The sequence below is a fragment of the Gossypium hirsutum genome, chromosome D06 (assembly GCF_007990345.1).
Source record: "Gossypium hirsutum isolate 1008001.06 chromosome D06, Gossypium_hirsutum_v2.1, whole genome shotgun sequence".
In the NCBI taxonomy this organism is placed as follows: Eukaryota; Viridiplantae; Streptophyta; class Magnoliopsida; order Malvales; family Malvaceae; genus Gossypium; species Gossypium hirsutum.
In genome coordinates this window covers 11036256-11051182 of record NC_053442.1, presented here as the reverse complement: position 1 = coordinate 11051182, position 14927 = coordinate 11036256, and positions in this window count along the sequence as shown.

The following is a 14927-nucleotide window of genomic DNA, read 5'->3' as shown; positions in this document are numbered from 1 at the left end:
CGTTTAATGGCTATGGATTTGCCTGTTTGGACCCTTGGTGGGCTATTTATTTATTGGGTCCTTTGTTTTTTGAAGTATGTTTAATCATTTTCTTTTATTTCTTTTAAATTTAACCACATGTTTTATTTTTGTTTCACTTTGGTCCTTATTAAGACGCAGCTTTTTGGAGGGTGGGATTAATTCCCCTTTGGGTCCTCCCCCTTTTGCGCGTGTTTTAATTTAGTCCCCTTTAGTGTTTTCTATCTTTAAATCCAGCCTTTTAACTCCGTTTAGTTTTCAGTTTAATCCTTAATCTTTCATTTTAGGTTTCTTTAGTTTATTTTGTTGACATTGTTATTATTATTTTTATGATTATTTTTATTGTTATATTATATATTATTATTATATCTACATATATACACGCATATGCATGTTAATACATACACATATTTTTTAAATGTTTTAAATATATATACATATTATGTACATATTTTTATCTTATTTTCATAATTTTCACATACATATATATATTTTTCTATTTCATGATTTAAACATGCATGTATATTTTTTTATGTTTATAATTTTATTCATTTTCTTTATTCAATCACTTATGTATATATATATTTTTAAAGAATGTTTTAAAATGTTTTAATCTTTATCTACTTGTATTTGTTATGTTGCACGATGTTGATTTGTTATTTCATTTATTTTATTTCTACTGCTTGTATTATTTATGCTTATATTATCATATCTATATTTGTCATTTATTAATGCGGTATTTATACATACATCCCATATAACAATACATCATCCTTTTACACGAATTTAAAATTTTTTTTCAAAAATAGAGATAATACTCGTATTTGGGATTTTTCAAGAAAATTGAGCCCTAACGTATTGGGTTTCAATTTTCTTCGTTAAATCTAACAATCAAGAATTGTTCTTTAATCAAACAAAATAAAACTTGTCATCGGGAATTCAATGTGTTGTGTCCTAACGTATTGGATGTGACACGTTGATTTCTCGAGATAAAGATTTTCTTTTAAAAAAAATATAAAGGAAATATTGAATGTTTGGGATTTTAAGAAATCGTGGCCTAACGTATTGGGCTGCGATTTCTTCATAAATTTTAAACAATTAAATATTTTCTTAAATTTTATTATACGAGTTTTTTGGACCAACTCATCTTGAAGAGAATAAAATGTTGTGCCCTAACGCATTGGGTGTGATATTCTTCTTTTCAAAAAGAGAAAGTCTTAATAAATAATTTCATTTAACTAAGGATAGTATTTTTTTTAAACTCTCGACTTTAAGACATTAATTAATCAAATTGGTACCAATTTTTGGGCATTACGAGGGTGCTAATCCTTTCTCGTACGTAACTGACTCCCGAATCCGTTTTTCTGAAACTCGTAGACCAAAGCTGTTTTTAGGTAATCCAATCACACCTTAATAAAAGATTAGTGGCGACTCCCAATTTTTGTTTTTTTTTAAATCGACAACTAAATTTTTATTTTTTTAAATAAAAAAATAGTTTCGACAGCTTGGCGACTCCGCTGGGGACATTTTTAAAAAAAATAAGAGAGTCGAGCCATAAAGTTGATTAATTTTTGTTTTATGGTCGAGAAAGTATTTGTTTAAAAAAAATTCATGATATCTTTTTGCATTCATTATCTTCTTGCTTAATGTATTTAAGTATTGTTTGCACTACACATTACATGAGTTGAATGATTTTACCCTTTAATTGGGAGCGAGAAACTAGTTCTTCGTAAGGTTTTCACCTCCGTGCAGGGTAGTGGACCGCTTCCGGGATACATCCGTACCTATGTCTTCGTGAGATTTTCATCTCTGTGCAGCCATAGGGAAATATATTCCCCTTAACTGAACTCGGTCCATATGAGCCTATAATGGGTGAGGATTGAGGAATCTGCTAGTTCGAGTACCCTTGCTCTAGAAGCCAAACTTCATATAATGAACCTTAGGAACTTGCCCTAGGTAGAACTATGCCAAACCCCTAGAGGTCACCCGAGTAGGTACTTTATTCATTTGCTTTTACTTTGTACTAACTTGTTTTTTATGTTGTTTTTATTATGATTGCATTGCATTTTCATCTTAAAAAAGAGGTGTTGATTCACGTTCAGTTGCTAAATAGAGAGCTTGTCATAAGAAAATGAGTTTCTTGATAAAGTGGATGACAATATGGTTGTCCGAATATGGTCCAAGAACACATGATAAGAGAGGGATGATAATTTAATGGAGGATTACACGACTACGGCTCCGTTGCCCAAGGATTCAAGATGGCAAAGATTATTCGAGAGCTACTGAACTTCTTAAAGAGAAGCCAACGAGCATCACGAGGATGAGTGAGCAACAAGTTACAGCCTGGATCGAGCAAAAGGGAGATAGAAGAGACGTTTTTTTGAAGAGTTTGTGAGATTTATCTTAACGCTCAAATGAAGAAGAGGATCGAATATCTCCGCCTATGAGGGCAAGACCGTATAAATATCCATTTTATGTAAAGAGATTTGTTTTTTAGTAAAGTTTTCTAAATGGAATTGAATCAGAATCAACATCTCTTTATGCATTCATTGCATGCATTCGCATTGCATGACATCATAAACATTAAAGTCCACTAAAAGAGCCTAATCGATTAAAACCATTCCTCAGTTAATCTGGAAACCAACTAACTTGCCAAACACTGCTACGTACTCGATCAAAGACTAAAGACATGGACCAAAAGCTAGAACAGTTCCAAAAAGAAATGCAGGATCAACTTCAACAACAAATGAATGAGCAGCTTGAAAAGATTCAACAAAAAATGATAGATAAAATAATGGAATCCCAAAATAATATGATGGCAAAGCTAACCCAACTGTTGACTGGAGGAGGTGAGAAGGGAAATGGTCCCATGGCTGATGTCGAAGAGCGTAATGAGGATGAACCACTCTATCTTCCATGTAACACCCCTAACCCGTATCGGTCATCGAATTAGGGTTAAGAGGCATTACTAATCAAAACAGAACTTAGAACAGACATTCGGTATAGTTCAATAATTTTAACGGTTACATATAAATTGCTAGGTCTAATATTAAACATGTAAAATTTTAAACTTCTCTTTAAAATTACAATCCAGTTAAAGCATTAATTTTCGTATGACTATTAATTTCATATACAATATATCAAAGTACGACTTTCCAAAACATTTATCTAGCCTGTACATGCCATAATTAAAATTTAAACAGTAGATAGAGTGATGATCTTGCTGACGATCCCCGAGCTTGAAGCTTGATCTTTAAGTATATAAAACAGAAAGACATAAACAAACAAAGTAAGCTTTTATAGCTTAGTAAGTCTATTGCATAATGAAATATATATATATATAGAAATAATATAACTTTTTAATTTAATTTACTGAGATTGCAATTAACACATATAATTAATATTTATACATTTACTGTACTCAGACCATTTTATTTATAGTCAAATATATGTACCTGTCGAAATGCGTTCAATTGAATATATATATTTATACCAAACAACATTACAACCAAATGAATATAACCGAGCATATATGTATGTTATACACATATCATTTCCAACTGTGTATGTATACTCATAATAAACTTATAACCAAATACAAATCTAATACATGTGACCAAATGCATTCATCTTCATCAAATAATTATAAATAGAGGTGTATACATTTCAAATGCATATGTAGATACTTATCAAATACATATACCGAATATTTATATGTATACATTTATCGACTGCATAAATCGAAAGCATTTATGTATATTTTTACAAATGCATAGACTGAATATGTACATATTCATTAATCACACTTAGTCGAAGGTATATATGCTCATCAATTAAAGATAACCAAAATCATATAACTGTACACTTAATCACATTCTTTAAACAGATTCACTGGCACTTAGTCTGCTAGACTTAAACAGATTCACCGGCACTTAGCCTGCTAGACATATAGTCTGAAATGTTTCACCGGCATTAAGCCTGCTAGACGTAAAGTCTGATATTGTTTCACCGGCATTAAGCCTGCTAGACGTAAAGTCTGAAATTATTTCACCGGCATTAAGCCTGCTAGACATAAAGTCTAATATTGTTTCACTGGCAATAAACCTGATAGGCACTGAGCCTAAAATCTCAATTCACAGAAGTTATATCTCATATTTGTATATATTATCCACATAAAAATTCAACTCAATAATTTATAAACTATATCTTTAAACCACATAGGTATATAAAGTTCAGACATCAAATTCAGCTCAATAACTTAATTATACATCCGAACATATATATATAACTTAACACATTAAAGCCTACTACCTAATATCATGGATTCGAACACCTTATGATATTTCAAACTAATAATTTCATATCTTCAATTCCATTCAAGAATTTTTACATGAATATACATACATAATCGAACCTCCATTATACATATATAAATTTCATACTTAAACTCATTACAGAACATATATATATGCATATTTGCGTAATTGAACCTCATATAAACTTGTATAAATGGCATACCTGAATTCAATACAAGGACATATACATGTATATTTGCATATTATAGATCCAATACAAAGTTTTATACCAATATAAACCTATGTTTATTTCCGAATCTTAAGTACACACACACACACACACATATCTTTTATTAAACCAATACTTTATACTTGTATATACATGTATAAATTCGAAACTTGTACATATAAAAATATAAAACTTTTATACTCCAACTAAATTTGATAACATTTATAATTTTATATCCTTATATACCTTCATACTTTAACTAAATTCAAATGACCATATAAGTATATACCTATGATTCGAACATGTAACAATAATGCATATAATTCACTCATACTTTTAATTTTTTCAACCAACATATTTTAAATTATAATTCATCAAAATACATCACATATACATACCTATATACTGATTTTTATGACATTAAATAGCTAATAGACTTACCTCGGACAGTGTAAAATCGAAACCGGACGATCAGTCAACGACTTTAACTTTTCCTCGATCTAACTCCGATTTCTTTAGTTCTTGATCTAAATATATTCAAAATGAGATAAATTAAATATTATTACATTCAATTTAGTCCAAAAACACATAAATGGGAAAATTACCATTTTACCCCTAATATTTACATTTTTTGCAATTTAGTCCCTATTACATAAAACACAAAATACACAAAATTTGCCCATACTATACAAGGGTCGAATGTCCCTAGTGCTCATACAAATCCACAAATTTCATTTATTTCATATTTTAGTCCCTCAAAATTTTAATTTCACAATTTAGTCTAATTACTCAATTTCACCAAAAATTCAAAGACAAAACACGTTAATCTTTCACATATCTTTCATATTTCATCATCAACTATCATAAAGCTCAAGCATTCATCAATGGCATATAACAAAATCAACACAAAATTCTAAAATTAAAGCATGGTCTTGTAGTACACAAAGCAACGATCTCAAAAACGTAAAAATTTTTAAAACTGAACAAAAACGAACCTTTAATTAAGCTAGGATATGGCCGAACTTTAGAAAGCCATAGTTGAGCTTCTTTTTGCTTAACATTCGGCTTGGAGAAGATGATAAAATCATCTTTTCTTAAGTTATTTTAACTAATATATATTTTAATTACTTAATGACTACTTTAACCTTTGTTTAATTAATTATAAAACATATAACTTAAGGGTAATTTAGACCATTGCAGCCCACTAACTATTAAATGGCCTAATTTCCATTTATAACCCTTATTTTTAAAAGACAACAACAATTGGGTGCTTTTAAATTTAACCCTTAAATTTTTATTTTACGCGATTAAGCCCTTTTTATCTAATTGTGCACTCAAACGATCAAATTTTTATACAAAATTTTTCCATATAGTAATTCACATACTGCAAATATCAAAAATAATTTTAAAATATTTTTTTTGACTTGGATTTGTGGTCCCAAAACCACTTTGTCTGATTAGGGTCAAGATCGGGTTGTTACATTCCAGGCTTTACTCCTCCACATGTGCGAGCTCAAGCTGAATATCCGCACAAACCTATTGTCACAATCAGGCCCCAGCAGTCCCAGGCCGGTGCTTCTAACTTTCAAGCTGGATTGGGCTCTAACCCCGGAAACAACCCTACTAACTTCGCCATTCCTGATTTCAATGAAGTGGCTGAAAAGGAAAGATTAAAGGAGAAGTTACCAAAGCAGTTAGAGGAAAGGTGCAAATGGCTCGAGGAGAAATTCAAGGTGGTGGAAGTCACTAAAAGCTATCGCGGGATTGACGCTAAAGAGCTGAGCTTAGTTCCAGATTTAGTATTCCCTCACAAGTTTAAGATGCCAGAATTTGAGAAGTACAATGGGACAACTTGCCCAGAAGCTCATATCACCATGTTCTGCAGGCGAATGGCTGGATATGTTAGTAATGACCAGCTATTGATACACTGTTTCCAAGATAGCCTCACAGGGGCAGCATCTAAATGGTACAATCAACTGAGTCGTAGCATGATTGGTTCATGGAGGGATTTAGCACAAGCATTCATGAAACAGTACAGTCATGTAACAAACATGGTACCTGACAGAATCACCCTTCAGAATATGGAAAAGAAGCCGAACGAGAGCTTTAGGTAGTATGCACAGAGGTGGAGGGAGGTCGCCATCCAAGTTCAGCCACCGCTCTTGGAAAGAGAAATGACAATGCTCTTTATAAACACATTGAAAGCCCCGTTCATCACACATATGTTAGGAAGTGCTACAAAAAACTTTTCTGACATAGTCATGAATGGTGAAATGATTGAAAGCGCCATAAGAAGCGGAAAGATTGATGCTGAAGGAAATAACAGAAGGGAAGCCTCAAAAGAAAATGAGGTGAACAACATAAATACGTACAGCAAGTCGATTACGGTGAATCAGCCAAGAAAGGTGGTTGCTAGTCAACATGGTTCATTGAGACAAGAACTTGGAGTGAAACAAGGTACTGAGGAGCTCCAGTTCACACCAATATTGATGTCGTATAAGGAGCTGTATCAAAGGTCATTCAATGCACACGTTTTTGCCCCTTCCTACTTAAAACCTCCACAACCTCCGTATCACAAGTGGTATGATGCGAACGCACAATGTGATTACCATGCGGGAATTACGAGGCACTCAATAGAGAATTGCATTACCTTCAAAAAGCTAGTTGAAAAATTTATCAACATGGGTATTGTCAAGTTGGATGACTCATCTAATGCAGAAAATCTGCTACCCAATCATGATTGATAATGGGGTGAATGCAATATATGAAAAGGTGTTAAGAAGTGTTCACATCAATTTCATATACAAAGACACAATTGAAACGGGACCTTGTTAGATGTCCGCCCTTATAAATCTAGGAGTGTTCAAAGTAATTGAACTGCGGAAGAAATCCCTGTAGTTTTTAGAGCTTATTTAGAGTAATGTTCAGAACATTTTTGTTGTTTTTAGCCTAAAAATGATAGAAATTTCTTTGTGAAATAGGTTCATGTCTGAACATCATTTTTCTAATAAAATACATCTTTACATTCATTTTTTAGCCACTATTTTTCATTCTTTTTGAAATAATTATTCTTTCATTCTTTTGGATTTTCTTCCACATCATTCTTTCATTCATAATTATATTGTACAAATAATTATTCATAGATACATTCTTTTGTGTAATATTTTATATTTATTACGGGGCCCTAGATATCAATAACATGAGTGATGCTGCTACAGGCTCAGAATTTCCTTTTGAGCGAGGCATGTGTTTAGAGGGATTTCATGACTTTGAAGATGACATAGATTGTAGCCTATTTTCGGACTTGTTAAGGATGGTAGAACAAGTCGAGAAACGGATCTTACCCTATAAAGAATCATTGGGATATATGACTTCTCCTTATATGGGGCATGAAGGTCATTTGGTCGATCTCGCCAAAAGAGTTTGACGGTCATTGATTCATCTTTGTGGTCGTCAGTTACTTTATGAATGGAGGCTGCTTCATATGCCAATGTCACAAAGTCGACATTTAGCAAATTCGTGAAAAATCATATGTCAGTATGGAATGCCAAAAGGATCATATCTGACAATGTACTAAATTTGAACAATAGCACAATACCAAAAGTTTACAGTCTGTTCACGATTAATTCCATATCGCCAAAAAAAAAAGATGGCACAAAAAAAAATCTATCGGGGCAATGCCTTTCTCCTGGGCCCATTGTGGTATTGCCTATTGAAGACATGATTCTTTCTCTCTGATTTTTTGGATTAATTCCGATTGAAGAGGAATGTTTAAAGTTATTCATCATGATCAAATACGCCAAAAGCAAATGATACGAGCTCACAAAAAAGTCTGTCCTATAGAATTCTTTGAGGGACCTGGTATTGAAGAAGATCCTTCTCATACAAGAAGAACTTCATCCCAAGCTGGAAAGGATCTTATGTGGAAGGCCTTATCTGGAAAAGCGTCGATTTTGATTAAAAGGGATAACAAGGACATGCCTAATCCTGAGTTCAGATTCAAATATTTCAAAAAAAAAGAAAAAGCCAAAAAAAGAAAAGAAAAAGAGAGGCCAAGGTGAAAATCCGCAAAGGACACCTTAAGACCGAAGGGGATTTGAGTTGAAAACCCGAAAAGGGTGGCTCAAATATTGATCAAAATGGGGCATGGGGTGATTAGAACAACTCGAATCTTGATCAGATTGGGGCATATAATGATCTTGCTATACTTGAATCAACAGGAAAGGGTAGGCGACATCTTGGGGCATCGACAAAGCACTGTAGATCTCCTAAACACATGTCAAACTCAGAAGGTTTTTCAGAAAGTTTGTACAAAAAAGTTCAAGCTGCGATATCTGGGCACCCAATCTTCATACTATTGAATTTGTTGTTCTTGGAATACTTCATTCTTTTCCAAAATACACATTCCCAATCAATTTCTTATCCTTCTTTACTATTTTTGATAATTTATTCCTTTCGAGCTATGCTCAGAACTAACTTTATTCTTATCCATTGTTATGACCTTTTTTGCAAGCATGTTGCATTGGAATAATGATTGATGGACTAATAAAACTTTCACAAAGGAAGTTTTGCATATTACTTTAGAAGTTTCTAAATAATACAGGAACCTGAAACAGGACTATTATTTAGAACACACCAAGTTTAAAGGTTGGAAATTTAAGAAGGAAGAGTCTAAATTATGACTTTCTCTTTGGATTCTGTTGTAAAAAACATTGATTGAGCAAAGTGACAAGATGTCAGGTTGGTGACAAAGCTTAAATGAACAAGCAAGTAATAATCACCAGGCAATAGGAAGAGGTTTCCTCGGAGAAGAAAGACTTCATTTGCACATGAGCCTTTGGTGCGACACCTTAGGCATGGTGCAAAGGACCAAAGAATTTCGCATTTTGTATCCTTGAATTGTGATAGGAGTGGATTGAGAAAAAGTCATATATTTCTACCCTCGGGTTGCAGTGGGAGAATGATGGTACAAATTTTACATCCTAGTGGATTGAACTTTGAGGTTTATAATGGGGGAAATCTGACTAAGTGGAGATGCCAGCAGAATAAGAAGGCATTGTAGCACGTCAGTGATAAAGCCTTAATAAACTTCGAGTAATGATAACTTAAGTGAAAAAGGGATCATTCTCAAAATTAACATTCTACATTCATGCAAACACCATTCACACATGTCTAGTTAGAAGCATTTGATGCATTTCGATCATGCCATCCTAATCTTAGGCATATTTAGGTTCATTATATAGGTCATGTTCCTCAGAGAACAGATCGGTGAAATCACAAAGCCTTGTCTCCCTGGGTCGTAGTGGAGCAGGTTGAAGATAGCAGATCTTGCCTTCCTGCATCGAAAGCGAAGCAGATCGAAGATACCAGCCTTGCCTCCTTGGGTCGTAGTGGAGCAGGTTGAAGATAGCAGATCTTGCCTTCCTGCATCGACAGCGAAGCAGATCGAAGATACCAGCCTTGCCTCCCTGGGTTGTAGTGGAGCAAGTTGAAGACAGTAGATTTTGCCTTACTGCATCGACAGCAAACCAAACCGAAGATACCAACCTTGCCTCCATGGGTCGTAGTGGAGCAGGTTGAAGATAGCAGATCTTGCCTTTCTACATCAACAGAGAAGCAGATCGAAGATACCAGCCTTGCCTCCCTGGATTGTAGTGGAGCAGGTTGAAGACAACAGATTTTTGCCTTACTGTATCGACAGCGAAGCAAACCGAAGATACCAACCTTGCCTCACTGGGTCGTAGTAGAGCAGGTTGAAGATAGGAGATCTTGCCTTCCTGCATCGATAGCAAAGCAGATCGAAGATACCAGCCTTGCTTCCCTGGGTTGTAGTGGAGCAGGTTAAAGATAGCAGATCTTGCCTTCCTGTACCGACAGTGAAGTAGATCAAAGATATCAGCCTTGCCTCCCTGGGTTGTAGTGGAGCAGGTTCAAGATAGCAGATTTTGCCTTCCTGCACCGAGAGAGAAGCAGATCGAAGACACTAGCCTTGCCTCCCTGGGTTGCAGCGAAGCAGGTTAAAAATAACAGATCTTGCTTTCCTGCACTGACAGCGAAGCAGATCGAAGACACCATCCTTGCCTCCCTGGGTTACAGCGGAGCAGGTTAAAAATAGCAGATCTTGCCTTCCTGCACCGACAGCAAAACAGATCGATGACCACAGCCCTATCTCCCTGGTCAGCAGTGGAATAGGTTGAATATTGTAAATCCTATCTCCCCGATCAGTAGTGGAGTAGGTTAAAAATTACAGATTTTATCTCTCTAAGTAGTAGTGGAGCAAATCGAAGTCCCCAGCCTTATCTCTCTGGTCAGCAGTGGAATAGGTTGAAGATTGTGAATCCTATCTCCCTGGTCAGTAGTGGAATAGGTTGAAGATTGAGAATCTTACCTCCCTGAAGTTACAGTGGAGTAGATTAAGGCCAATAATCTTATCTCCTTGAAGTTGCAGTGGAGCAGATTTAAATCACGGATCTTATCTCGCTGAAATCACAGTAGAGTAGATCGCATCAAATTCATTTTTAAGTTGCAGCAGATCAAGTTGAAGCTATAAGTCTTATCTCCCTGAAGTTGTAGTGGAGTAGATTAAAAATAACAAATCTTGTTCTTTTGAGAAACTATAACGTACAAATCCTATCTCCCTAACATTGCAGTGGAGTAGATTGAAGCACTAGTTCCTATACCTCTGAAGATGCAGCAGGAACGAAAGAGGCTACTTGAAGAAGAAGAGTATCAAAAGGCAGCACGACCGGGTAAAATTTGGCATTTTTAAAGTCTTTGCTCCATTCCCGTTACACGATAAACGAGTAAAAAGGGGCAGCTGTAATACCTAAATTTTTCCCGGCCCTTTTATAAATAAAAATAAAATAAAAAAGTCCAGTATTTTAACGAGCTAGCCCAGAATACAAGGCCCAAAATACAAGTGACCCAAAACAAATAAAGAAATCCTAGGGTTTCTAAGGGAGTCTTCAGCACCGCAACCAAGCGCCTTGCACGAGCCGCCTTCACCTGCACGACAAGAAAGGCAACAAGATAGAATCGGCAGAATAACGAGAAACTCGGAGGAAATTCAGCAAGCAAAGATGCAATAGAAATTTCATACCTTTTTTTTTCTTTTTTTCATTGGTCTGCTATAAAAAGCAGACTCAAACATTGTAACAGAGGATTTTTTTTTTTGGAACGAAAGAGAATACAAAGAAAAGAAAACAGATTCAAAATTTTTGGAAAACGGAGGTGATTATTTTTTAGTTTACTTTGTGGGTGTTTGATTTTATTTACTTATTTATTATTTAGTTTTTTATTTTTATTTTTTCTCTTAAAATATAAAAAAGGGGGAAATCAAATAAAAAAAGGAAAAGAGGGAAAGGAATGTTGGATTGAAAAAATACAAGAACAAAGAATCAGAAAACATTTTTTTGGAAAGGTGATTTTCGTCGTTTTTAGAGTTCTTTTTTTTCGATTTTGTTTACATGTTTTTATATCTTCTAATAGTAGAAAAAAATAAGAAAAGAAAGAATGGAGGTGCTTACCTTTGGTTCGGTCCCTTCAAACTGCCGTCAAGGGTGGTGCTTTGGGCAGCGTCATGGCAGTGGTGTGGCTGGGGTTTGGGTTAAGAAAAGAACCCTAGCAGAGAGTTCTTCTCTCCCTTTTCTGTTTTTGAAGAAAATGAAATGAAATGTTTGTTAAAAGTTTTTTGGGGTTTGAGAAATAGTGTCGTTTAATGGCTATGGATTTGCCTGTTTGGACCCTTGGTGGGCTATTTATCTATTGGGTCCTTTGTTTTTTGAAGTATGTTTAATCATTTTCTTTTATTTCTTTTAAATTTAACCACACTTTTTATTTTTGTTTCACTTTGGTCCTTATTAAGACACAGCTTTTTGGAGGGTGGGATTAATTCTCCTTTGGGTCCTCCCCCTGTTGCGCGCGTTTTAATTTAGTCCCCTTTAGTGTTTTCTATCTTTAAATTCAGCCTTTTAACTTCGTTTAGTTTTCAATTTAATCCTTACTCTTTCATTTTAGGTTTCTTTAGTTTATTTTGTTAACATTGTTATTATTATTTTTATGATTATTGTTATTGTTATATTATATATTATTATTTCTACATATATACACGCATATGCATGTTAATACATATACATATATTTTAAACATTTTAAATATATATACATATTATGTACATATTTTTATCTTATTTTCATAATTTTCACATACATATATATTTTTATATTTCATGATTTAAACATGCATGTATATTTTTTTATGTTTATAATTTTATTCATTTTCTTTATTCAATCACTTATGTATATATATATTTTTAAAGAATGTTTTAAAATGTTTTAATCTTTATCTACTTGTATTTGTTATGTTGCACGATGTTGATTTGTTATTTCATTTATTTTATTTCTACTACTTGTATTATTTATGCTCATATTATAATATCTATATTTGTCATTTATTAATGCGGTATTTATACATACATCCCATATAACAATACGTCATCCTTTTACTTGAATTTAAATTTTTTTTTCAAAAATAGAGATAATACTCGTATTTGGGATTTTCAAGAAAATTGAGCCCTAACGTATTGGGTTCCAATTTTCTTCGTTAAATCTAACAATCGAGAATTGTTTTCTAATAATAAAAAAATAAAACTTGTCATCAGGAATTCAATGTGTTGTGTCCTAACGTATTGGATGTGACACGTTGATTTCTCGAGATAAAGATTTTTTTAAAAAAATATAAAGGAAATATTGAATGTTTGGGATTTTAAGAAATCGTGCCCTGACGTATTGGGCTGCGATTTCTTCATAAATTTTAAACAATTAAATATTTTCTTAAATTTTATTATACGAGTTTTTTAGACCAACTCATCTTGAAGAGAATAAAATGTTGTGCCCTAACGCATTGGGTGTGATATTTTTCTTTTCAAAAAGAGAAAGTCTTAATAAATAATTTCATTTAACTAAGGATAGTATTTTTTTTAAACTCTCGACTTTAAGACATTAAATAATCAAATTGGTACCAATTTTTTGGCGTTACGAGGGTGCTAATCCTTTCTCGTACGTAACTGACTCCCGAATCCGTTTTTCTGAAACTCGTAGACCAAAGCTATTTTTTAGGTGATCCAATCACACCTCAATAAAAGATTGGTGGCGACTCCATTTTTTTTTTAAAGTCGACAACTAAATTTTTGTTTTTTTTAAATAAAAAAATGGTTTCGACAAGTACCATGAGGTCCAAGATTTCTGATATGAACTGAGAATCATATTCGTGAGCGAGACATCTCTATTGATATGATTTGCTCCCCTTGAATAGTTGTTGTTAGATATAATTTTTCTATCTCTTGATTGTTTCTTCATTTACATGTGGTTTCACTGTGATTTTCCTTCTGTTTTGAGATGATATTTTTTAATAGTATATTATTTGTTATGCTGTATTATTTTTCCTTTAATGTGTTTTTATTTGTTTTATGTCTTGATTATCTATTTGTGTTCGCAATTTTCATTTTGTCTGCTAAAATATTCGTATTGATACAGTGAGCAATGGAAATTGTCTGCTGTTTTCAATTCAGACAGTTTTTTTATATTGTTGCAATGGAAATTGTCTGTTGTTTTCAATGAAACTGGAAATTGTTGCATTTGTTTTGATATTGTTCTTGATTTGTTCTGGAAATTGTTTTGATAGTCTGCTGGAAATTGTTATTGATTTGTTAGTGAGTAGAAGATGAAACTGGAAATTGTTGCATTTGTTTTGATATTGTTCTTGATTTGTTCTAGAAATTGTTTTGATAGTCTGCTGGAAATTGTTCTTGATTTGTTAGTGAGTAGAAGATGAAACTGGAAATTGCAAGTATAGTAGGATATAGTTCTGTTATGATTTAGATTTTGAAATCAAATGCTGTAAACGAGTTACTTGAGCTATTATTTATATTCGATTAAGGGTTAATTATGTTGTTTTCTATTAAAGACTCAAATAATTATTGAATTATTTTACAAGGATTTTTTTAGTTAATAAGCTCTTTGTTTTTAAATTATGCAAAAACAATCAAATTTCAATTTCGATGCTTATATAATGTTCAAATTTAAGATTAAATCTTTATATTTTAATTTTTAATATAATTTGGTACATCAATATTAGCCTAGATACTTTAACCGATTAAAATGCTAACGTTAATTTTTAAACTTGATAATAATATTAAAATTTTTTTGTTTAATTCGAATTCATTATAATATTATTTTTATATAATTATGAAGTGAATTTTTTTAAATTTCAAAATATCACATTAACGAATTTTAACTATAACACATGTCAATAGCAGTATTTAGAAGAAGTTGAAAGTGAAATTAAGTCAATTTAAATATCAAACCTACTTTTTTTCCCCATAAATT